We start from the raw sequence: 27,054 nt of genomic DNA, 5'->3' as shown, positions 1-27,054 counted from the left end.
GATGACTGTTGGCACAGGCCAGCAGTGAGAGTGACATTGTTATCCGTTGACTGATAGGAGTCGTCGACAGGACAGAGGACCTGGCTCTGGGTAACTTGACAGGACTATTTGCAGTAGTTTAAAGGTCCTTTAAAGTACTCTACGTGTTCTTAACGTCGATGTTATGGTCATGGAGACACGCTGGCAATTATCTGAGCGTAAAGTGCATCCCGCTGCACCTACCAGAGGACTGTATCACGGAGAGAGTGCAGCAGCTGAAAGACCTTCGCCATGTAGGCGACAGTGAGGAGCTTCTGGGAAGTAGACTCAACTAAATTTCAGGAGCCTGAGTATTAGACCGTTTGCAGAAAGTACAGAGTCGGGGCGGATGAGAAGGGGCACTCAACAGTCAGACGGAAAGAAAATAAAAATCTCTTGTTCTGAAAGTGACACACGGCTGTTTTTTCCCTCCCAGGTGCCAGGGTAAAGGACAATGTCGATCGCGTCCATAGCAATTTTGGACAGCGTGCGGGAGCAGGCAGGTGTGTTGCTGCAAAATAAAATCCGCAGAATGGATTTAAAGTGTTGCAGGGAAGTAGAAATCGAAGGGAAAAGGGCACAGGATAGGGCAGATGTTGAAAGAGCAAATATAGCGTGGAGTCAGACTGATAGGAGGGCAGGCAGATGATCGAACCAAACTGCTGCCAACAGAGTGCATGTCAGTGCATTAGGGACGCAGAATGAAAAAGCGCCTCAATACTATTTTCAAAGTCCTACAAAGTATATGAATCGCGTGTGCGCACACACTATCACTCCTAAAGAGTCTGATGTCAGTGAATACCAAAGTTCTGCTCTCCCTCCACAGGAACTGTACAAGTTGACACGTTAACAGCTGTCAAAATACCAGTCAATAGTATAGTAGCCCACATTGCATGCGGTGCAGTAGATTGCACACACGTCAGCGAGAGAATGTAGTCAGATGAAGGGATATTTTGCTGTAATAGGTCGATGATTTGCCCCTTTATTCCTTCATGTGTGGATCAGTAAATAAATTCACATCGTTTTACTCACAGTAACTGCAAGTGCCTGGCCAAATTATTAAAAGATAAAATATTCGTTATTCCTGATAGAGAGAAAGAGGAACAAATATGTTTTAGTTCTCTGCCTACCTTCTGTACAGTTTACTCCTGCATCCTCTCCATGAACGCAGTTATGAATACCCCACCCTCGGTTGGAGCAATCCCAAAGGGCGGATTCATTTCCATTGCATGCAACATCATCCATCCAGATATTCCCGGTGCCTTGCCCGAAGCGTGCACTCGATATTGCTGCGGCGCCAGAGGGGCAGCCCAACTGTCTGCAGACAACTTTAGCGTCGTCAGTTCCCCATTCATCGTCGCATACCGTTCCCCATTGTGAATTGTGCCGCACCTCCACTCTCCCTGAACAACGATCGCTGCCGCCTACCAGCCTTATCTCGGGCTCCAGAGTGATATTCAAAGAAGAAGTTAAGTTGTCTCGCAGAGTTAGCTGTATTTTTCAGTGTGTTGCTTACAGCTGAGCTCATCTGCACGATCCTGGCCATAACAAAGCATGTGGATGTTTGCTCAACGCTGATTGTTGGCATTGGCCAGTTGTTATGCCTTGGCTGAAAGGAGACTTCGACACGAAAGAGGACCTGGCTCTGTCTAACTTGACAGGGCTACTTACCGTAGTTTAAAGGGTCTTTTGTGTTATTCACGTCGGTTGATGGAGTCATTCAGTCCCACAGGCAACTACATGAGCGTGTGGTGCACTCAGCTGCAGCTACTCACAGACTGTCTTACTGATCAAGAGCAACAGCTGCAGGACCTTCGCAATGTAGGAGACAGTGAGGAGATCGTACACTGAAGGTTCTATTAAGGAGTTCTAGGAAGATGTAGCCTCAAAGAAGGTGCAGGAGCCTGAAAACTGCCTGACTGTCTCTGGAAGGAAATGAACAATGAATAGGCATTCAGCTCAGAGCAGCTCTTCGGTAAGTCTCCAAAATAATAACCACATCATTTTGGTCACTGTTTTCCAGAGAACCTCTTAGGAATATGCCACAGAGACCACACGTGTCGCATTGAGCAAAGGTCATTGGTGCAGCAAGGAAGGAAATTGCAGAAAATGGGGGTGCAGGCAGACGTGTTTCAAAAGAATGAATTTAAAGAGCTAGACAGAAGGCTGAGGCGCAGCAAATTGAGCATTGCTGTTAGTGGCACGCGTCAGTGTGCGTAGAAAAAGAATTATTCGGCAGATAAAATTGTGGCTGAGAATTTTGAAAGGGGGGGGGGGCAGTGCTGCTGCTTCTTAGATCATTGGGATCTCTTCTAGGGACAGTTTGAGCTATACCAGAGCGAAGGTTTGCAGCTGAAACCGATTAGGACCAATATTCTCGTGCAATGTTTTCTTTAAGCAATTGGGGAGAGTTTTAGCAATTGTTGGCGGGGGGGGGGGGTAGAAAACTGAAAAGAATGCGCTCTGTATAGGGTAGAGCAAATGAGAGAACGAGCAAAGATAGCTAGCAGTCAGACTTTTAGAAGGGCAGCACATGATCTAAACGAACTGCTGCCAGCAGAGTTCATATCAGTGCATTAGGGAGGCAGAATCAAAAAGCGTTTCGATACTGTTCTCAAATTCATATAAAGTAGAAGAATAGAGTCTGCTTACACATGATCACTTCTACAGAGACAGATGTCAGTTAATACTAGAGTACTGCTCTCCCTCCACAGGAACGTTACAAGTTGTCACTCGAAAAGCGATCCATATACCAGTCAATAATATCATAACTCAAATCTCATGCGGTGCAGTAGAACTGCAATATAGACTGCACATGTGACTTAAGCCAGGTAGAGAATGTAGTCACATAAAGGGTTATTGTGCTCTAACATGTCGGTGAAATTTGCCTCTGTATGCTATCATGTGAGGAACATTACATAAATTCACATCGTTTTACTCAGTAAATCGCAAGTGATTGGACAAATTATTAAAACATAAAATCTTCGTTATTCCCAATAGAGAGAGAGAAGGAACAAAGATGTTTTTGATCTGTGTCTACCTTCTGTACAATTCACTCCCGCATCCTCTCCGTGACCGCAGTCATGAGTACCCCACCCTGGGAAGGAACATTCCCCAAGGGCGGATTCATTTCCTTTGCATGCAACGTTATCCATCCAAATATTCCCGCTGCCATGCCCGAAGCGTGCACTCGATATTGCTGCTGCTTCAGCGGGGCAACCCAACTGTCTGCAGACAACCTTGGCGTCTTCAATTCCCCATCCATCGTCGCATACCGTTCCCCATTGTGAATTGTGCCGCACCTCCACTCTCCCTGAACAACGATCGCTGTCATCTACCAGCCTTATCTAGTGCTCTAGAATGACAGTCAAAGAAGAATTTATTCTGTGACGCAGTGGAGCCTGTATTTTTCAGAGTGTCACCTATAGCTGAGTACAGTTCCCCGTTCCTGTACATAACACAGCATGCGAATGGTTGCTCAAGCGGAACAACCACTGCTGGAGCGGTGATTAGGCCTGCAGTGAGAGTGGCCTGTAGTGAGAGTGAAAGTGTAGTTTGGAATGCGTTGTTTGGATTGGAAGAACTCTATGTGACAGAGGGCACAAATTTGATAGAATTAGTGAGCATTCACACGAGAGACAACCACCAAGTTTAGAGCACACATTTCAACCGCAAATTATCATCTCTCACTGCCCCCATTTTCTGTTGAAGTCCACTTCAAGTCCTCATTATTACTATTCATCGATCTCAGATAGATGTAAATATTATTCCCAGTCCAGGTTTAAGAAGATAGGGCTTAATGCGAGGGTTTAGAGTACAATTTGATAATTGACCCATCGAGTCTGTTCCATCATTGCGTCATGGCCGAATTATTATCCCTCTCAACACCATTCATCTGACTTTGCACCGTAACCGTTTGAAATAAGAGTTTATCAACCTCCACTTTAAAGGAATCCAATGATTTGCCCGCCAATGCCGCCTGTGGCAATTAGTTCCTGAAATTCATTGCCTTCAGCCTAAAGAAATTCATCCTCTTCTCTGTTCAAAATGAAAAGCCCTCTGGTCCTAGACTGCTCCACTATAGGGAATATCCGCTACAAAATACTTTATCTGGGTTTGTGAATATTAGACTGGTTTCAACGAGATCATTCCTCATTCTACTAACCTCCAGCGAGTAGAACGACCATATCTATCAATCCCTTCTCATATGGTAATCTTTTCATTTTTTGGAATCAGACTGCTGAATACTCTGTTGACCCTTTTGAATTAACAACCTGTTTTTTTTCGGTAATGTTTCTTAATTCATCTGATAATACTATAGCAGAATTAGTTATCTGAGATTAGAAAGCAACGTTGCAGAAATATTTGGCAATTAACCCTGATTACTCTCTGCCAAAATTCTATTGCAATATGTCCTCTATGTGAAAATAAATGAAACTGCAAATCTGGGAAATCTTAAACGGAAACAGATAATGCTGCTAATTTTCAGGAATTCGGGCAGCTTCACATTGGACGGTGTTAACATTTCTAATCTGTGACCCTTTAGAACCTGTGACTTACAATGACATGTGTGTGTATTTTGTGTATTTTTGTAAATGCAAAACACTTAATTCAGCTATGACATGCCCGAGATTGCAAAAGTATTCCTCTGGGTACATTTATTTTAAATTGTAGTAGTAGCAATTTATCTTAAAATATTCCCAATAAACAACTTGTCTATTATCCAGGCAATTTTGATACTCAGTTATAATGCAAGTGAATTTGTTTCAAATAGAGTGTCTGAGACTTCCCTCCATCTCCTGGAGTTGACTCTCGTAGTACTTTCCATGTTGCCTTACTACTCTCTGCGCTCCCCTTGCACTCTCCCTCCCTCTCTCTCTTACTCCCTGTCTCTCTGTTTCTTTGTTTTCTTTCGTAAACAGCGGAAGTACATTGTATCTAGTTCTCCGGTAACACACACTTCGCTAAAGATGATTTAAGTATCTTTGCTAGGGCCACGACAATATCCATAGGATCCGAGTGAACGGAACAGGCTCTAGGGATTTATGCAACCGATTTGACTCAAGACAACAGACGCCTCCTTCTTCGGAAGTCTGTAAAGGTCCATTGACACGCTGCTGATTTGTCTCACTTCGATAGACTCTGTGTTCATCTCTCGAGTAAATATAGCTGTAAAAGTCAATTTCAGATCACCTCATCTCATTTGGCTGCAAGCATGGATTACCATTCTGTTCCTCCCGTGGACTAATACTGTACCTTCATATCAGTTTAATCTTAATATGTTTGTTGAATGCCTTTGGATTCTCATCTCCTTGTCTGCTAGTACAAACTCATTCCTTCTTTTATCCTTCCAGGCCTTAAGCGCTGCCTGATTAGTATACTATGAAGCGTCAGCATTATCTCCTTGCTTTTTTATTCTATTTCCCTTGAAATAATTTTAAATTTTGCAGTTGTCTTCTTTGCCACAGACTTGGTCTGTAAATTCACCTTCTGGGAATCTTGCACATGAACTCCCAAGTCCCTCTGCACTTCTAATGTTTGAGCCATCTCCACAATTAGATAATCTCCATGATTAGATTAAATGATAGTCCACACTATTGTTATTTTCACCAAAATGCATTATTTTACATTCCCCAACATTGTGTTCCCCCAGTCACATATTTGCACGTTCTTCCAATTAGTCAAAGTCCTGTTGCGATCGCATTGCTTCCTCAGCACTATCCTCCCCTCTATTATCTTCGTATTATCCGTAAACTTGCCACAAACGAACAATTACATTATCCAATTCTTTGGCAAACAACATGAAGAATAGCTGTTCCAATAGTGACCACTAAGGAACACCACTATTCACAGGCAGCAAACCAGAAAATGCTCCCTTTTTTCCCATTGGCTTGCAGCCATTACTCTATTCTAGGACCTTTCCTGTAACGCCACAAAATCTGAAGGAGAAAAGCAGCCTCATTTTTGGCTCCATAACAAATTCTTCCGAAAACCCAAGTAAATTGCATCCCCTGCCTCTGCTGTGCCTCTCCTGCTTGTTTCTTCCGCGAGAAACTCTAACAGATTTGTCAGACAAGATTTCCCTTCACAGAAGCCCTGCTCACTTTCACTTATTTTATCATTAATCTCCAAGTACCCCGAAGCCTCATCCAACACTTTCCCAACTAGTGAGGTTAGGCTAATTGGCCCATAGTTTTTTTTTTTCTTTTGCTTGTATCTCTTCTTAAAGACTGGAGTACCATTTGCAATCGTCCTGTCCTACGGGATCCTGCTGGAATCAATTAATCTTGGCAGCTCATGATCAATACATCAGTAATCTCTTTCAAAAATAGAAAAACGAGTTTCATAAACCTGCTATCTTTACCTATTATCTTGAAAGTCCCATAGAATATTTTGGCACTCAAAGTCTCACATTAAAGAAATCGCACTACTATTTGCCAGCAAACATTTTCCACTCCACACCTGCCTTTCTCATACTATGATAATCGGTCTTTCTTCTAGTTAGAACCCGTGGACCAGAACTATTTTTCTTGTATCTTTACTTTTAAAATTACGGCATTAAACGTCCCTAAATGCAAAGTGACCCACCACACAATCCTTTGACACCTGTCATGTCTTATTCATGTATCACACAACCTGTCATTATCACTTCTACGTAGTGATTCAGGACATTTTCGTCAACACTGTTGTCAACCTCTATCCCAGCCAGATTTAAACTAGGAAGATAGATTTAACGCGAACCGGCAAAGATTTATGTGAACGGGATGATTTAAATGGAATCCAAATGAAATGTCCTAAAAGAGAGAGGGGTTCGGGTGCATATAGGGAACGATCTGCAGCAGATCTGCAGAAACGGTGAGGCAGGTACAATCATAAAGGTGTCTAAATGTCATGTAAATAGCCATTAGGCCACGTTCTTTAATAGTGCAGTTTCAGAAGAGAATGCAGTAAACCCGAACAGAAAGGACGAGCCTAGGTCGGCCAGCATTCATGAGTTGCGCTGAAGAAACTCTTTGCATGTGGATTTCGTCAATTAGTGTGACCGTACGCAATTTATCGACCGGATATAGCTCTATTGTCTATCACAGCTTGAAAAGTTCTGCAAACAGCAGAGGTATAGTCAATGTGAGAAACGTGAAAGCACACAGATACAAAAATATTGAAAAACATATTATTGCCATAATTGGATCGAAAACTAACCCGGGAGCATCTACACCATGAACCGGCAACTCAATTAAACTCATTTGGAAAGCAATATACATTTTCCTTTGAAAATGAAAGTCATTTATCTTGCGAATGAACAGAAGTGAACGAGCAGAACGGCTCTTCACATTGCACATCCTATCTCGTTCCAATATGCTCCTAATGGCTAAGATAATCTTTGCCATCCTTTCCTATGGTCCTCCCCCTTCCTTCCCAAGGGACGGTAACATAGCTGATTTAAAGGGTAACTGACTTTAGATTAATCCTTCAAGAAACTCCGCTAGGACCCACTGAAGGCAAGGAACGAGCGCAGGGCGCTCACAGTCTGGTATATTGGTCATGTGGTCATCGCATCGACCTTAGCCAAATCCGGAGCCACTCGATCCCATGAGTCTATGTGCCCAACATACCTGAAAGACGTCTTGCTGAGCTGGCACTTGTCCGGGGTAAGAATTAACACTTCAGTTTTCAGGCGGACAGCACCTTCAGCAGCCTCGCTTCATAATCCTGCAAAGTGGACCTGAACTCTATGACATCTTCCAGGTAAACCAATACCTCAAGCAAGTTCATATACCCATTTCGCCACGACATGCTGGAAAGTCACTGGGGCTCCCGGTATGCATTTTCTCATAATGGAGAAATCCCAAAGGAAATATGAATGCCGTATTTTCATTGTCAACCATGGGGATATGATAATACGCAATCGTCAATTCTGCACCACTTATTCATTGCAGTGTGTCCTGACTCTTGGGACCATATACTGCTCGTGGACTCTATGGCTCTTCGAGCCCTAGTCCATATACATCCTTATCTTATCATTCATCTTCCTGGACACCACTATTGGAGACGGGTAAGGGTTTCTGGATTCAGAGTTGATCAGAATTATCTTCAGCTTCCGCAGATGCTGCTGAACATCTTTTACCTTCGCAGGTGCCAGTTGCAGTGACCTTTATCAGAACGGGGTGCCCTCCGTCACCCGTATCGTGTAGAGAGTACTCTTGGAACAACCCATATCAATTTCGTCAGTAAAAAAAAGTCATCTTCCAGATTCAAATTCTTCTCTATCAATCTCTTATTCCAAAGCTGAACGACACGGCAGTCAACGTTCCCTTTTTCGGAGGTAGTTTCTCCCCGGCAAGTCTCACAGGGAAACAAGAAAATGCCTTCACCGGAAAGAGGTACACCATTGGCATCTCCCTCCTCCCTTTCCAAATTATTCATGTGAATCACTGTGATTCTATTCATCCGTACATCAGAAGGCTTCTGCAGTTCGGACCTCACCAGTACTCTAACAAGCAAATATGCCTCCTCTTCGTCGTCTTCTGGAGTATCCACAAGGAGGGCCACGGCATCAGACATTTCGGGAGATTTGGGGTTTCCCTTCACTCTAGCTACTTCCCCAGGGCGTATCACGACAGGTTGGAACTGATGATGCCAGACAGTCCCTCCTTTATGCTCATCATCCAGCCTAGTGCCGCCAAGCACTTCCTCAGAATGGTTCATCAGCATCAGAAAGGTTTATCCAACTTTATCCTCGAGTGCTTCAACAAGCCTCCTCACAATATAAGTATTTGTCCCCACAAGAAATAAGTTTCGCCCTTCTCGACCGGGTCCAGACAAATGAACACTAATGTAACAAGAACCTCAGCGACTCCCACATCTGCCACTATATACTCCAGCTACAACGACAAGTAACCATCATACCGATGGTCATCCGTACTAAGACCACAGATCTCTAGCGTATTGAGTGGCGTTAATGGAAAATGCGTTAAACACCGGTCGTAAAAGGAAGCAGAGTAACCCTGGGTCTGGTGTCAAGTATGGCTCTAGCATAAAAACTGGAGCTAGGCCCCATTAAAACTTCGATAAAAGGGTTTTTATTTTGCTTTAAGAAATTTCTTAAAGTATCAGAAAGAATTTATAAAAATTGCACTGGCAGTAGCCAAAAAAGCTATTGCAGTTACTTGGAAATCGGATACACATTTAAGTATAGATTCTTGGAAGAAAGAAATTTATGGTTGTATTCCATTAGAAAAAATTACCTATAATTTAAGAGATAAATATGAAACATTTTTGAAAATTTGGAGCCCTTATTTACAAAAGACAGGATTAAATATATAGATGCTTTGAAGATGAAACAATTGGTTATTAGGGGAAAGAAATAAATATACATATCAAAATTATTACGAATTCCATGGAGCATGTGGAGATCTTCCAACCACCAGGCATTCATTCATTCTTTCTTTCTTTCTTTCTTTCTTCTTTTTTTTTTCTATGGGGCAGTTAGGGGAGAGGGGTTAAGGGGAGGGGGTATGGGTTATATACATTGTTTTTTTCATACTTTGTAATCATTTAAAAATGCAATAAAAAATTATTAAAAAAAAAAAAAAAAGATATTTCTTGATATTGCTGGAAACGTGTTCACGTTTGGAACGTGCTGGAGACAGGCCAGGCCGTTCCATCACTGGGCCTGCCCACTTAGGTAACCGGAAGCTCACTCTTTGAATGTGTTCCCGTCCTTCAGACTCCCGACTGAAGTGTCCCTTTTCAGCACAGTTGTATCATACAATACCGGTCGCTCCCCAGCTCAAGAGGCTTCGTTCATTAGCAACCTCTAATTCTCTCTTTTCTCATCTGAGTATTGGCGATATTTCCCATGAGGTTCACAAGAAAAATTCTGGGAATGAAACTGCTATCATATGAGGTACATCTGATGGCTCTGTGTCTGTACTTGCTGGAATGCAGAAGAATGAGGGGAATCTGACTGGAACCTTTCCAACGTTTGAAAGGCCCAGACAGAGTAGGTCTGCAAAGGGTATTTCTCATGGTTGGGCAATCTAGGACGAGTGTACGCAGCCTCAGATGGAGGAGCGTTTATTTAAAACAGAGATGCAGAGAACCTTCCTTTTCCAGTGGGCGCCGAATCTGTGGAATTGTGGATGCCAGTTCGTTGACTATACTTTTTGCAGAGATTGATAGATTTGGCCAAGGCATCGAAGGTAACGGGGAGAAGGCCGGTGAGAGAAGATGTCGAGTCGGAATTGAAGGATCAGCCAGGACTGAAATACTGAGCTGCCTCATGGGCTGATGGCCTAACTTTGATATTATGCCTTATGGTCTTCTGACCCTACGGTTGATGGAGATAGGTGTCATGGAAAATGTCAGTTTCGGTTTTCCTGCACTTGAATATGATAGGGCTTCACGCTAACAGCAGTAGATACACCAGACAATAACGTCTCAAACCACATTATATGCGTTGCAGTAGAAACAGCTATCAACATTTGCTGCACACGTATTGGATGTAGCTGTATGAAGCGATACAGTGCTGGAACCTGTCGACGAGGTTTGTCTTTCTATGATATCATGTCAAAAAAGACAAAACAGATGAATGGCAAGCACATTCGTAATTGTGTCTCCAAATTCCCAATGTAAAATTTCATCCAGTTCATTGGAACCCTTGAATCATTAAATTCATATCGTTCGGACAGTGAGAAATTTGTTGATTTTATTTGGACATTGTTTGAAAAGATACAGGAGCAGAATTAGTCCAGTGGGGCCATCGAGTCTGCTGCGTAATCCCATGAAGGCTAACATATTCTCCCTCTGTGCTACATTCCGTTGCGCTATTCCTGTAATCTTTGATGTCAAAATTTGATTGACTGAAGCAGTTATAAGTCCAGATGTCTGATGACTGATTTCGATCGAGGACGTCAACTGTGATGTTGTTATTTGGAAAAAGAATATCAATCAGTTCTGAAGACAGTATTAGTGCCTGGACAATGAACCCAAATTGATCAGTCTCAACTGCCATTCTCGGACTGCAGGTTTCTCGACTTATCAAGGCCATAAACGTAGAAGGGAACGGAAGAGCAAACATGGCTGACAAAAATCAGTACGGGTGCCCGGCCATGTTACAGCATAGTAAGTGTTCAGCAATCGTTGTTCTGGAATAATGAATTTCAACACAAATTATACACTCACTTTCATGGATGCTTCAACTCGTGTTCTCAAGATATCTGTTTATTTATATATCTATCTATCAATCATCGATTTATTTAAATCGATTTATCGATTTACTTAACCATCCAGCTATCCATGCGTCCATCTGTTCATCTTTCTACCAGATATTATTATTATTATTATTATTATTATTATTATTATTATTATTATTATTATTATTATTATTATTATTATTATTATTATTATTATTATTATTATTATTATTATTATTATTATTTCCTTGAACTAGTGACTCAACTCATGCTGTTAAAATCTGAGGTTCGGGCACAGATAATTGCACATATTTTTCAGCTTCTGATCACTTTCGCACTATTCTAGTTGCGTTTATTCTTTAGGTTTTTTGGGGATTTATATTATTTTACTATCTAAGCCTAAGTCCTTAACACAGGGATGGAAGCAGTTGTATTAATTAATATTAGGACAATATATACCTTGTTGGTGTTCTATAATCTTTCAATTTGCAATCTTACTTCAGCAAATTTCTGGTGCTTTCACTATTTGATTTCAACATGTTATGTATGTGTTGGAATTGCGACATATATTAAGTAAGTTCTTCTTGCTATTTCGTCCTATAATGTTTTATCCGGGCAGCTTTTATGCAGTCAAAGAAGCACAGAAGAGTCTAGCACTAAAACAGGTTTTTCCGCCCATCCAGTTCGTTATGAGCCATTTAAGCTGATAATTCCTATCGGGCTACACTGGAAAGATAGCCCCAAAACAACGAGCGTTCTTCTATTTATACAATCTGCTCATAAACTTCGCTTACACCGCTTCAGTTACAAGCTCCTTCCGTCCTCTATAATGCTCTGCCTAAAGGCATTTCCCCTCAAGTTCCCCTTAAACCTTTCATCTTTCACTCTCAACACTTTACCTCTCGTTGTATTCCCACCCAACTGAGGAATTAGCCTGCTTGCTTGAAACCTCTCTGAAACACATAAGTTACTATACATCTATCAGATCTCCCCTCATTGTACCTCCTTCCAATAATAAAGATGAATGCCTATTAAAGCATCCCTTATACTACGTCGTTGAGACCCGGCGACAACACTGTAATATTCCTCGGTTCCTTTTTCAAAATAATTCACATCTTCCGTGATGGTAAGTAACCAAAACAGCACACAATACTCCAAATTAGCCTCACCATCTTCTTATCAATTTCAAAATAACTTCTTCTATACTCAATACTTTGATTTATAAAGTCGTGTGTCTGAAAAAGAAGTCTCTTTGCGACCTATAAAACTGTGACGACAATGAGTAATATACCTGTACTCCCAGATATATTTGACGTAAGGTACTCCACAGGGCTCACTGTGTAAGACCATCCCTAGATTATCCTACAGAGGTGCAACGTTTCATAACTGTGTACATTAAACCCAAGCTGTAATTTTCAGCCGATTTTTCCAGTAGGTCCAGATCCTACTGCAGACTAGAACCGTAAACAACACTCCAAATTTGGCCTCACCAATGCCTTGTACAATTTTTACATTACATCCCAACTCCTATACTCAACGCTCTGCTTTATAAAAGACAGCATTCCAAAAGCTTTCTTCACCACCCTATCCAGATGAGATTCCACCTTCAGGGAAGTATGCACCATTATTCCTAGATCACTCTGTTCTACTGCATTCTTCAGTGCCTTACTATTTACCATGTATGTCCTATTTTGATTAGTACTACTAAAATGTAGCACCTCCCACAAATCAACATTAAACTCCATTTGCCATCTTTCAGCCCGTTTTTCTAACTGGCCTAAATGTCTCTGCAAGCTTTGAAAAACTACTTTATTATCCTCAACGCAACCTATCTTCGTAACACCTGTATACTTATTGATTCAATTTACCACCCCATCATCCAGATCATTAATGCATATGACAAACAAAATTGGACCCAGTACAGATCCCTGAGGTCCACCAGTAGTTACCGGCCTCCAACCTGACAGTTATCCACCACTACTCTCTGGCATCTCCCATCCAGCCACTGTTGAATCGATTTTACTACTTCAGTATTAATACCTAACAATTGAAACTTCCTAACGAACCTTCCGTGATTAACCTTGTCAAAGGCGTTACTGAAGTCCATATAGACAACAACCCACTGCTTTACCTTCGTCAAATTTCCTAGCAACCAAAAAAAAAATCAATACGATTGATCAAACACGATCTTCCACGCACCGATCTATGTCGACTGCTCTTAATCAGACCCTGTCTATCCAGATAATTATATACACCATCTCTAAGAATACCTTCCATTAATTAACCCACCACTGACGTCAAACTTACAGGCAGATAATTGACAGGTTTACTCTTAGAACTCTTTTTATACAATGTAGCCACATGAGCAATATGCCAGTCCTCCGGTACCATCCCCGTTTCTAATGACATTTGGAATAATAATTCCAGAGCCACTGCTATTTCTACACTACCTTCTCTCAAGGTCCTAGGGAAAATCCTATCAGGACCCGGAGACTTAACCGCTTGTATATTCTTTAAAAGCGCCAGTACTTCTTCTTCTTTAATCATCATAATTTCCATAACTAACCTACTTGTTTCCCTTACTTTACACAATTCAATATCCTTCCCGTTAGTGAATACCGAAGAAAATAAATTGTTCAAAATCTCCCCCGTCGTTTTTGGCTCCACACATAATTATCCACTCTGATTCTGTAAGGGGCCAGTATTATTCTTCGCTATACTTTTGTTATGACTATAACTGTAGAAACCCTTTGGATTTATTTGCACCTGATTTGCCAAAGCAACCTCATATCTTCTTATAGCTTTTCTCATTTCTATCTTAAGGTTCTTTTTACATTATTTATATTCCTCCAGTAACTCATTTATTCCATGGTGCCTATATTTATTGAAGATCTATCTCTTTTTCGGAACTAAGTTTCCAATATCCCTCGAAAACCATGGCTCTCTCAAACTTTTAACCTTTCCTTTCAACCTAACAGGAACACATAGATTCGGTACCCTCAAAATTTCACCTTTAAATGACCTCCATTTCCCTATTACATCCTTCCCATAAAACAAATTGTCGCAATGCACTTGTTCTAAATCTTTTCACATCGCCTCAAAGTTAGCCTTTCTCCAATCAATACTCTCAACCATGGGTCCAGACTTATCTTTCTCCTTGATTATATTGAAACTAATTGCATTGTGATCACTGGATCCGAAGTGCTTCCCAACATATACCTCCGTCACCTGACCTATCTCATTCCCAAACAAGAGATCCAACACTGCCCCTTCTTGTGTTGGTACCTCTCTGTATTGCTGCAAAAAACTATCCTGCACACATTTTACAAACTCCAAATCATCCAGCCCTTTTACAGATTGGGCTTCCCTAGTCTATATGTGGAAAATTAAAACACCCCAACATCACAAATTTTTGCTTACTACAAATATCTGCTCCTCCAATTTTGCTCCAAGTTTGCTCCTCCAATTCTCGCCCCCCATTAGGTAGCTAATAATGTACCACTAGATGTGTTACTACACCTTTCCCATTCCTCAGATCCACCCATATAGTCTCCTTAGGCGAGCCCTCTAATCTATCCAGCCAAAGAACCGCTGAAATAACTTCTCTGACAAGCATTGCAACACCCCCCCCCCCTCTTGCCCCTCCGATTCTATCACACCTGAAGCAACGAAATCCCGGAATACTTAGTTGTCAATCACAACTCTCCTGCAACCATGCTTCACTTATAGCTACAACATCATATTTCCAGGTATCAATCCATGCTCTAAGCTCATTCCTAAATCCATACAAAATAGATGTATTTAAGAAATGTTCCATCTCTTCCTCTCTGTTTATCCAAAACGGTGCTAACAACTTTGCCATATTCTTTTTATTCCTTCTCCGCTGCATTTTTTGTCCGAGCGCTCCCCTTCACTATCACCTGCCCATCCTCCCTCACACACTGTCTAAAAGCTTTCTCTACTTGTGAACTAACCTCATCTCTCCTAGTCTCTTCAATTTGATTCCCACCCCACCAACCATTCTAGTTTAAACTCTCCCCAGTAGCCTTAGCAAATCTCCCCGCCAGGATATTGGTCTCCCTAGGATTCAGGTGCAAATCGTCCTTTTTGTACAGGTCACAGCTGCCCCAAACGAGGTTCCAATGATCCAGAAACTTGAATCACGGCCCCTTGCTCCAATCCGTCAGCCACGCATTTATCCCCCACCTCATTCCATTCCAACTGTCACTGTCGCCTGGCACAGGCGGTAATCCCGAGATTACTACATTTGTGGTCCTTCTTCTCAATCCCCTTCCTAACTCCCTTTATTCTACTTTCAGGACTTCTTCCCTTTTCCTACCTATATGAACAACGACCTCTGGTTCCTCACCCTCCCACTTCAGGATATCTTGGACGCAAGCAGAAACATCCTGGACCATGGCAGCTGGGGGGGCAAACTGGCATCTGGGTCTCCTGACTGCGTCCACAGAAACGCCTAACTGACCCCCGAACCATCGAGTTCCCTATTACTACTACTTTCCTGTTGCTTTCCCTACCATTCTGAACTACAGGTCCGGAATCTATACCGGAGGCACGGCCACTGTTGCTTCCTCCAGTTAGGCTGTCCCCCCCCCCATCAATAGTCAAACATGAGTACTTATTGTCAAGGGGTTCAGCCACTGAGTTGCTCTCTATTACTTCACTGTTACCTTACCCCCTCCTAACCGTGACAAACTTCTCTGCCTCCCCTGGTCCCGGTGTGACCAATTGCCTGTAACTCTTCTCTATCTACTCTTCACTCTCCCTGACCAGGCGAAGGTCAACGAGCTGCAGCTCCAGTTCCCAACACGGTCCCTTAGTAGCTGCAGCTCCACTTCCCAACACGGTCCCTTAGTAGCTGCAGCTCGGCGCACCTGGCGCAGATATGGACGTCCGGAAGGCTAGAAGACTCCAGGACCTCCCACATCCGACACCGAGAACAACAAGCTGCCCTCACAGTCATAATTCCCCCTTTCCTCAAATAACAGGAAAAATTGAAAACTAATCCTACCCTGCCTCGCCCATTTCAGCCTAAGTCAAAGACCTTAAACATTCACTCTGCTACTGGCTCCTGCCCGCTGTATTATGCTGTGTTCCTTTTAATTCTTCAGCGCTTCACTGAGCGACGTCACACGCCTGCGCATTCCCGCCTCTCGTAACCCCGATGAGTAGAAGAAAATAATCAAAATGTCTCCCGCCGCACTCCTGTTCTGATTCTCAGACTTGTTTCTCCAAATTAAACCCGAAACAGGATATCTGTCTATTTAAATCCTTTTATTTATTTCCGGTCATTCCTTATATTTTCTGATACAATCAGGCCAGCCCTATATTATTCTGAGGTCTGTACTTATATGCTAGACCAAATGGAATGTAAAACTTTGCCGAAATAAACACACCAGCTCTTTGAGCGACACGATAAAAAACATTAATTAAGTGCCGCACACCTCAGCGACGTCAACGATTAGCACATAAATTATTCCCGACATGACCACATCAACAGGAAGTAGCTGGTTGAGTTATTAACATATAGGGACTTTGTTATTCCCGATAGGCATAAAGAACGAGCAACGATGTTTTTAGTTGTATACCTACCTTCCGTACAACTCACGCCCGCATCTTCTCCGTGACCGCAGTTATTATTCCCCCATCCTCCGAAGGAACATTCCCAAAGTGTGGATTCCTTTCCATTGCACGCAACGTCATCCATCCAGATATGCCCGCTGCCTTGCCCAAAGAGTGCCCCAACTATTGCTGCTGCGACAGGGGGACAGCCCAATTGATTGCAGACAACCTTGGCGTCGTTAGTTCCCCATCCATCGTCGCATACCGTTCCCCATTGTGAATTGTACCGCACCTCCACTCTCCCTGAACAGGAATTGTCGCCGCCTACCAGCCTTATATCACGTTCTGGAATGACATTCAAAGCAAAAATTACTGTGGGACAAGGCGATATATTTACTTTTCAATTTTCTACCTTCCTGGCCATAACACAGTGTATGAATGTTTGTTGATACGGAGCGGCCATTGTTGAGGCAGTCATGTTCGTTAGCAGCCCAGTGATTTTTCAGGTTTTGGCTCAAAGTAGGATTCGGCTCGGCAGAGTTGTTGCCTCTGGGTAAGATGTCTGGGTAAATTTCTGTTACGTTACTCTTTTTTTCTTATTATTACCTTCTTACTTTATTATATTGGTGACCTCGGAGAGTCCCATGAACTACAGATGTGTGAACGCATCCACCTACAACGCCTTCAAGACAGTGTTTGGATTTGAGGTAGCATATAGATGCACTCACTAGAGCTTCTACGGATGAGTCAACGACACCAAAACGGATTAGCATCAAACACGTCCATAACTGTGACTCCTTGTTCCAGATATAAAATTGAATCCGGGTCATTGGAAAGCACAGAACTCTCAAATCTAATCACTCCGACAGCGAGAGACTTGTGAATTTCAACGTTGAGCAAACGACGATAAGGAAATAGGAATATAATTATGCTAAAATGGCCATCCAATCTGCTGTGCAATCTACCATCGATCGTATATTATCCCACTGAAATACAATCTGTGGCCTTCTCACTGGGATCTTTTACCCAAAGCTAACGTGAATTGGTTATAAGCCCTGATATCTGATGACTAAACTATATGTAGGTTTTGGACTGCGATGTTGTTCGTTGGTATCGAAATTTTGAGGAGATTGTCGGTGTCCAACGAAGGACAGTAACCTGCCATTGTCAGCTGTGTTAGACTACTGGTAGTTAGAACGGAAATTTCTCTTTATATCATCGTCTGAAACGGAAGGGCACAACGGTTCACAAAAAACATTTAGGGGCATTCCTGATCGTCGTTCAGGAATTGGAAATCTCAACCCAAACTACGGAATCACTTTAAAGCATGCTACAACTCACGTTCATAAAATATGTATTTATTTGTTTATCAATCAGGTAGTTATTGGTTTAATTATTTAGTTCTTCTTTTATTTCCCACTTATTTATTTAGTTTACCCATTTTCCAAACAGACATCTGTCTATCTATTTGTATGTATGACGATTATTGTTCTTGTTGTTGTTATTATTATTGTTGTTGTTGTTGTTTTTATAAAGTAATATCTCAGTACAAGATGGTAAAACTTCGGGCTTTCTGCAGACTTACATTTATATCGTTGTTAAGTCTAAGTGCCTGATCCCGCTACATGATGACTTAGGGATGATACTAGTTGTAAATGTTTCTTTCGCTACAATTAATACCTAGCTCCTGTTCCATCGACTCTGAATTTCTTCTTTTAATTCTGCATAGTTCTGGTCTTTTTTACTTGTTTATTTCTAAATGTTACGTGTCTGTGGAATGACTATATCTATAAAGTAAGCTGTTCATGGGGATTTATTCAGTAATGTTCCAACTGCATGGTTATTCCGTCAGAGAGTCATCAATTTCTGTAGCACAACAGCATGTCATTACGCACATCTAATCCCTGCCGATCCATGGAAACCACCTACACTCATAGAACACAACATCTGGAACATTGTCCTCCATACGCCTTATCCATGCACTTGTCTTAACTTCCGATGAACGTTGAAATTGAGTTTGCTTGCTCAACATCAGTTTGCATGTAATTCCACCATTTCATGACCCTCAGAATGAACCTCCCTCAAGTTTCCCCTCAAGTTCCCCTTAAACGTTTCACGTTTCACTCGAAACTCAAGGCCTCTATTTGTAATCCCACTCAACCTGCGAAAAGATCTTGCTTGCAATTAACCAACCTATACCTCCCTTAACTCAGGCAACCTTTTTATATTCTGTGCCTTCACAGTATGGTGCGTGTGAATTTTGACCCGGCCCAAAAATCCCCTCGTAACAAGTTTCTATGCCAATTTTGAACAACAGATATATTTAGAATGTATAAATAGCCTATCTGACATTAATAAATGGATGATTAATCCTTAATTAATGTTCCAGAGATCTAAGTGCATTTCCATAGATTCGGGTCGATTTATCCGAAATGGCCTCAATGTACAAAAATTCATAGCACCTGTACAAAAGTATAATTTTTTTAATATTTTATTTTCCGCATTTTGGGTCACTTTAGAAAAGTCGGCAAATTTCGGCTAGAAAAAAAATGGCATTGGGATGTTTTTACTGCTGTCAAATGTCAAAAATGTCAAATTTGAAACGAGCAGTATTTAAGGGATAATTGTGTATACTTGCATCAAATCTTGCCTGAATCTTCTACCTCCACGGAATGAAGTACCAATCGATACAATCTTTGCCAGAAACCTAAAACTTTTACAAATTTCAGCCGTTGTGGGGTGCAGCATAAATTGACCGTATGCATTACAGTATGGCAAGCAGCATCAAGACGTTAAAGGTAATTTTCTACAAAAGCTGGTATGTACGGACCAATCCCTCAATATTGAAGCTCTTCCCCATTATTCAGCACATCTGCATGCCGTGCTGTCGTAATAGAGCAACATCCATCGCAGGGACCAATGACCGAGGTCATGCTCGGTTCTCACTGCTGAATCAGGAAGAAATTCTAAGAGCTTCATTTCTCACCCCGTCCGATTTAGCACGGTTATTACCCCTCAACGATCAGGCTTTTGAACCAAAGGGGAGTACCTCTCAACTTCAATTGCCCCTTCGATGAATTGTTCCCACAACCTGCGGACTCAATTTTAAGGACTCTTCACCCACTCTCCTTGTGTATTCGATATTTATTACTTAATTGTCATTATTGCACAGTTCTTGGATTTTCCTCAGCACAAACTGTCAAAACCTATGGTATGGCCATAGCCAAACACGTTTCTTTCACCAACAGGGCAACATGTGTAGATTCTGGAAATCCAAAGCAACACACTCGAATTGCTTGCGGCAGATCTATTGAAATGAGAAAACATTCGACTGTTGGGTAGCGACTCTTAATCACACTCATTGCTCAATTGCTGAGAAAGTTTGAGTGTATTCTAGTAATGTTTATGAGGGTAGATTTCCCGGAGAATGACTTAAATATCGCTAGGTAGGGCAAATTGTTTTAATGCTATTGTGTAGTGCCTTTGGGATAATCCTAGCTGATTTATGTTTCTTATTTCTTTTTTTTTTTTTGCTCAGCTCAAGTTCACTGACAATGAGTCCCAGCTAATTTTAGCATGTATGTCAGCAGAAGATGGCAGGGATAATAACTGCTTTACTCTCAGCCAAATGGTTTGCGTCAAAGGTTACAGCTAGATGACGAGTTGCTGATCAGAGGGTTAATAAATCAGCTATAACGAATTGATGGAGAGTCTCGATTGTCCCACTGATGAAACTCCGCTGTTATGTCTTATGGACTAATGGTCTAAGACAGGGGTACCAAAACGCAGGTCCAGGACCCCCGGTAATGATAAGGCTCCACGGTATGAATAAAATGTCAGAAACCCTTTGTCTAAGATAATATTCACATATCTCCTGCTAAGTGAGTGATAGAGAATTTAGCTGTTTGTGCCTTCTTTTCACTACGAGCTAATTTTAACACCGGGACTTGGAATCACAATTCTGCACGTGATTTTTCTGGACGTTATCAATCTTTTGTTGATTAAATATTTGCATTAACGAGCAGGTGAGCATGTATGGGTTACAAAGTCGCCATGAAGCGAGCATTTTTATTGTGGTTGTCTGCAGGTGACTAGTCGTGTTTCACAGGGGCCAGTCTATGGGGTTAGACTGTGGTGAGGAAGGCAAAAATAATGTTATTGTTTCTTTCAACAGGACTGGAATATTAAAGCAGAGATCTAATGTTGAGACTTAGAAGCCTTGGGAAAGACCTATCTTGGAGCATTTTAAGCAGTTTACTGCCTGTTATCTTAGAAGGGCTCTGCTGAATCTAGAGAGGTTTCAAAGGGGTTTTATGTAAACTGCTATTTGCGAACAAACTTTTCAGTCTTTCAAGGCCGAAACCCAATTCATCATCGCTTACCGTTCCCCACTAGCCGCTGTGATTCTCCTACACTTTTCCCGAGAAACGGCTGTTGCCACATAGTAATCTTATATTCAGACCTGATATGAAATGAAATGATTGGATTTTATCTTTTGCACACAAAGATTTCGTGTATGTTTTTCATGCCGTATCGATCTGTTACATATTATGGCCATGATATTTCCTTTGAAGAAGTGCTTCAAACGTCTTTAGTCAACCCAGTGATATCTGACAGTGATCACTTCAGTTCTGCTGTCCCTATGCTGTGGCACATACGGAGAGACACAATTCTAGCGAATTGATTGCAATTATCCTCAAATGAGCTTCGTTCGTTCAAGAAATGGCATGCATTAATATTACTTTTACGTGAGCCACAGTATTATATCCAAACGTCCCATTGAGTGATAGCCCTAATTGAAGATCGGTGTCACCATTCTATACTCGGAAAGATTCTCATGTAAGCTAATCACATTTGCCCACCTTGGGCGGATATCCCTCCAAAGCTTGCCTATTCATGTAACCGTCCAACTGTGTCTTACTGTAGATAATGTGCCTATTTGAGTCGAGTCATTTGGAGGCTCATTGCATGAACTGATCAATCTCTGGGAGAAAATATTCGTCATATTACTGTTAAGATTGTTTTACCAATTGTTGAAAATGCCATTAACGGTAGATAAGGTCATAGAGGCAGCTTTTGGCACAAAAGTATTCATAAATCAATGAATTGAGTACAGGAAACATACTATTATGTGAAGTTGCATAATCCGTTGGTGAGACATCATTTGGCGTTTGTGTGCAGTCATAGTCACCAATCGACTTGAAAGACGTAAGTAAGATTGGAGTAAAGAGAAAATTTGCAAGGATAATTCATGTCTGGAGGACGTGAATTATAAGGAAATGTTGAATAGGTTAGGACTGTAGAAAACTGAGAGGATTTTTGACAGAGCTAATATTACGCGGGGTATGTGGATAGCAGCTGCGCGGTAGGCAATAACCCTGGGGCATGGCGAAGGAGATAGGATGCTTAAATGTACTTGACATGGACTAGATGGGCCAAAAGGCCTGCTTATGTCTCGTTAATTTTCCATGACTCTATGCCCTAATGCTCCGCTGTTCTAGAATCTCAATACAGGACAGAGTCTGCGCAATTTCGCGCTGTCATAGAGCTACAGATTATTCTAAAAATGTAACCTCCATCTGTCCTTCACCTCAAAATAATAACCATATAACCATATAACAATTACAGCACGGAAACAGGCTATCTCGGCCCTTCTAGTCGGTGCCGTACGCTTACTCTCACCTAGTACCATCTACCTACACTCAGTCCATAACCCTCCGTTCCTTTTTCTCAACATAATCTAAAAAATCTGAACATTAACTTCGTTTACCATTTCTAGGTCCACACATAGAGCAGATCAAGATTCTATTCCATGTTCTATGTTTAAGATCCTTTTGTGAATTTTGTAAGCATTCGTTTTGCTGTATCTGGAAAGGGTCTTCTACAATCAATCTTAGATAATTGATCTTGATTATATGGTATATGCATTGGTAATATTTCCAATTTCCATAATATTTTAGCGAATTTGCTCCTTAAAGTGGCACAATACTTTCTTATACATGCCCCAATGATCTGTATACTTTCAGTTATAACCGAATGGATACATTGCTGTGGTAGTAATTTATTTTATTCATTCACTGTTATGAATTGCAGCAATAGACAGTGTCGGTACCCGTAGGGGAAATATACACCGTGCCGACCTTGAGGGCCTGTAATCTTTGAAGCGTTCTGAAGTATAGAAGAGTGGTGGAAATATATATTACTTATCAGGGAATATCTGAGATACCTCAGATTTAAAGAAACATTTAATAAATGTTTATCATTGAGTTTCTCCCGAAGATTGCTCATTGCGATTGCACTTTGGAAGCACGTATTACGTATAAGTAATGCTGTGCTTTGCGGGTTAGAGGTGCAACATTGGCCATACCGATTGATAACACTTGGGACAAATGTTCTATTTTTCATTTGATGTTTTCGATGGTGCAATTATTCGATGCTCGATCCATCTACACGAAAGCATTGCATTAGACAATAAGGGTACAAAATGGTTTTGGAGGTGTAAATTGGAGTAGCTCAAATAACTGCAAAAATGGTTCATAGAATCAACATATTCAGTGTGAGCAAGGAACTGAAGGACATTAATCAGGGGAGGTCTTCATTGTAGAAAAAAACTCATTTTGACCCATCGAGACTTGACTGCTTTTTCAGCATGGCTGATCCATTTATCCACTTAGTCTCGATCTCCTGCCTTTACGCCGTATTTCATCATGTCCTGACTAATTCAGAATCTATAAAACTCTGTCTTAAATATATTTAATGAACTGGCCTTCACAGCTGCCTTTGGCAAAGAGTCCCACATGTGTTCCACAAACTTGGATCTAATTCTCTCTATTTAATTTACCCTCCTAATTAAGAAGCTATGAAATTATTAGCGTGGTTCACCGCTCCCCATATACATTACTGATGGCATCGCGCATCTGAAAAAAGAGGTGACCATTCTTTGACGAAGCTTTAAGTATAAAAGTGAAATTGTAAGGAACGCTTAATAGATGATTTGGTAGAATTGTTGAAAATGTACTCATGTCATGTTCCGATAGTGTAGACAGGAGGGCTCAATTCTCCCAGAAACCAATATGTTATTTTTTTCTATTCGTTTTGTTCCTTGGGTTTGCTGGTTCCGTAGCGCGACTCACTCTTCCAGAGCAAAAGCCGAATTTGAAATGTCAAGAGCCATCGAGGTGCAGCACAGAAACAGGCTCTTCGGTCCATATAGTCCATGACGAAACATTTCATCCATCGGCCTGCGCCGGAACCATAGCCCTCATCAAAGATATCATTCATGGACCAGCACTATTTTATCTTAAAAGCTGAACTCGAGATCGCATGCACCACGTGTCTGGCGGCTCATTTCACACTCATGCCCCACTGAGTGAAGAAATTGCCTATCATGTTTCCATTATATTTTCACCTTTTTCCATTTACCAATTACCTCTGGTTGCTCTCCCAACCAACCTCGGTTTGCATTTACCCTCTGTAAACCCCTCATATTTGTGTATACATCTATCAAATCTCCTCATAAACTTCTACGTTCTAAGGAATGTAGGCCCACCCAATAAATATTTCATTATACCTTAGGTCCACCAGATGGGGCAATATCCTATTAAAGTTTATCCATACTCCTTCAGCCTTATTTACATCTTTCCTGTTCGGAGGTAACCGATACCGCGCCAGTACTCCAAATTAGGCTTCTCCAAGACATATATAACTTTATAATATCATCCAATCTCCTGTGCTGAATACAGTGATGTTTAAAGGCGAATGTGCCAATCCTTTTCTTTACCATCCGACCAAGCTGTGTCGCCACTTGCAACGAATTATGTAACTGTATTCGTATATCCCTTTCTTCTACCACAGTCATTATTGCTCTATGCAATTTTCAGCTCATATTTGCAGTTTATTCAGATTTTCTGCAAGCCATACAGCCCTCCCCCCGTCCACGACAGCCCAAACCTTGTTGTCATTCGCAAGTTTACGTATCCAGTTTATCACCTTATCAACCACATAGTTGGCATAGGTGACAACAACGGACCCAGCTCAGATACCTGCGGCACAGTACTAGTCACAGGACTCTACTCAGAGAGGAAAAATCTAATGCTAGTCTCTTGCTTCTCTCACAAAGCCAATACCTTATCTTATTTACCGCGTCATCTTGACTGCCAAGCGACTGAATCGTTTTGACCAATCTCCCATGCATGACCTTGTCAAACGCCTTGCTAAAGTCCATGTAGACACCATCTACTGCCTTAACTTCATCCACTTTTCTGGTGAACTCCCTTTGAAAACGATATATGCTTAGGCCACGCTGCCTATCCATAATAAGTCTATGTCTTTCCAAATACTTATGAATCTGGCCACTTGGAATAGCTTCAATAACTTTACGCAAATGTTGCACGCATCCGGAACATCCAAAAATAAAACTCCTATCCTCATGAAATGCGAAACAAAAGTCCATCCAAAGCAACTTCCAGCTGAACTGAAAGGGGACAAGTGTTGGAGTACGGGGCTTTAAACTAGAGCTGAACAGGGTGGAAACCGAAGGAGCAGAACAATTACTGAGGTGGCTGTTGGGGCAGATGTTGCTGAGACCTCAATCGATGTCAGGTATGAAAAAGTTAAGCATGGTGCGATAATTCCTTTAGCTGAGTATATTTCAATGCGAAATCCTATAAAAGGCAGATGACCACATGACATGGATCAACAAATGGAAGTATGATATTATAGCCATTATGTCGATTTGTATGCTGAAAAGGGCAGGACTGGCGCCCCAATATTCCTGGGATCCTTTGTTTTAGAGGTACAAATCTTTAGGGGTTAAAGAAAGGGGGGTGTCGTTACAGATGGTCGAAGATATTCACGACAGTGCTCAGTTATGACAGACCATAGAACTCGTCTACTGAGGCATTATGGGTGGCACTGAGTAATAAAAAAATTATGACGACGTGAATGGGACTGCATTGCCATGTGCTATGGTACACTTTGTATCCAGTGATCAAAATGTTATTATCTTCAAAGTAACTGCGTAAAAGATAGTTCTGGTTTGAGGGTTGAGATTCTAAATTAAAGAAAAAACAATTTTAATGCTATCCCTATCGGTCTGGGAAGTGTAGTTTGGGACAGGCTGTTTTCTGAAAATGGTGTACTTTAGGTGGGAGGCCTTCAGAATCTACAGTCTGAGAGTACCAAGCTTGTATCTCTCTTTCAGAATAAAGGGTAAAGATAACCTGAGTAGGAAACCGTGATTTTCAAGAGATATTTAGGTCCTGGCTAAGGCAGCAAAGCAGGTGCATTGCGGGTAAAAATAAAAACAACTCAGATGTTTATAAATGATATGAAATGAAAGAGAACACTTTCTAAAGCACTTTCTGGAGGGCTAAAAGAAGACAGGGCGGAGCAGAATCCTAAGCGATTTTACAAATAGGTCAATAGCAAAAGAATTGCAAAAGAAAAACGTGTTCGTCTGGATGATCAGAATTGGTATCCACGCATGGAATCAAAAGGGACAGGGAGATCTTAAATTGTGTTTTTCATCGTTATTTACTTAGGAGATGGATTTCGAGTATTTAGAAATGAAGCAAAAGTGCATCAATCTCACGGCCTCTATACAAATTATACAGATTACAGAGGAGGAGGTGTTTGTTTGATGTCCTGAGACAAATTAGGTTGGATAACTCCCCAGAACGTGACACAAGGCAAATGTAGAAAATGTCGGGGCTCTAACAGGATATTTAAGTCATGTGACGTAGCGGACCATTGGAAGAAACACATTTTTCCGTTGTTTATGAAACGCGCTTAACATTAACCAGGAAATTAAAGGCCGATGATGCTGGCTTCAGTAGTTGGAATGTTATTTGAAGGCATTCTGTAGGATGAGATACATGCGTAATTCGATAGATATGGAATGATCAGCTACTCGGACTTCTCATCTTTTTTGCCAGTCCTAAGGAAACGTCTCAATCACAGTAAGTCTTACACAGTGAACGGTAGAGAGTTAGGAATTAGGGAATTCATTAAAGATAGTGGCACAGGTTGATGGCGTCGTAACGAAAGCTTTCAGCAGATTGTCGTTCATAAATCAAAGTACTGAGAGCAGTAGATAAGATGTTACGTTCAAGTTGCACAAGGCACTGCTGAGGCCTAATTTGCACAATCGGTTACCTTCCTGCAGAAAAACTGTGAATGATATTAAAAGACATCAGAGAAAATTCACAGGTATGCCGCCGGAAATGGTGGACCTGTGACATAAGGAAAGATGAAATAGATG

The 27,054-nt window shown here is 41.5% G+C and overlaps 1 protein-coding gene across 2 annotated transcripts in view; it reads right to left on the bottom strand.

Annotated features, from left to right (window-relative positions):
* The window catches only part of LOC132380536 (uncharacterized), an 88,094-nt gene that overhangs the window by 47,570 nt on the left and 13,470 nt on the right, over window positions 1-27,054 (bottom strand). The window contains exon 1 of one of the 2 annotated variants that reach the window (XM_059949415.1): window positions 1,149-1,190. The exons of the other annotated variant lie outside the window; for it this stretch is intronic. The gene's annotated coding sequence lies outside the window, so the exon portion shown is untranslated. Of the gene's footprint in view, window positions 1-1,148; window positions 1,191-27,054 lie in introns of those variants that run through there. 2 annotated transcript variants of the gene reach the window in all.

The sequence above is a fragment of the Hypanus sabinus genome, chromosome 24 (assembly GCF_030144855.1).
Source record: "Hypanus sabinus isolate sHypSab1 chromosome 24, sHypSab1.hap1, whole genome shotgun sequence".
NCBI lineage: Eukaryota > Metazoa > Chordata > Chondrichthyes > Myliobatiformes > Dasyatidae > Hypanus > Hypanus sabinus.
This window is presented reverse-complemented; position numbering and strand designations above follow the sequence as displayed.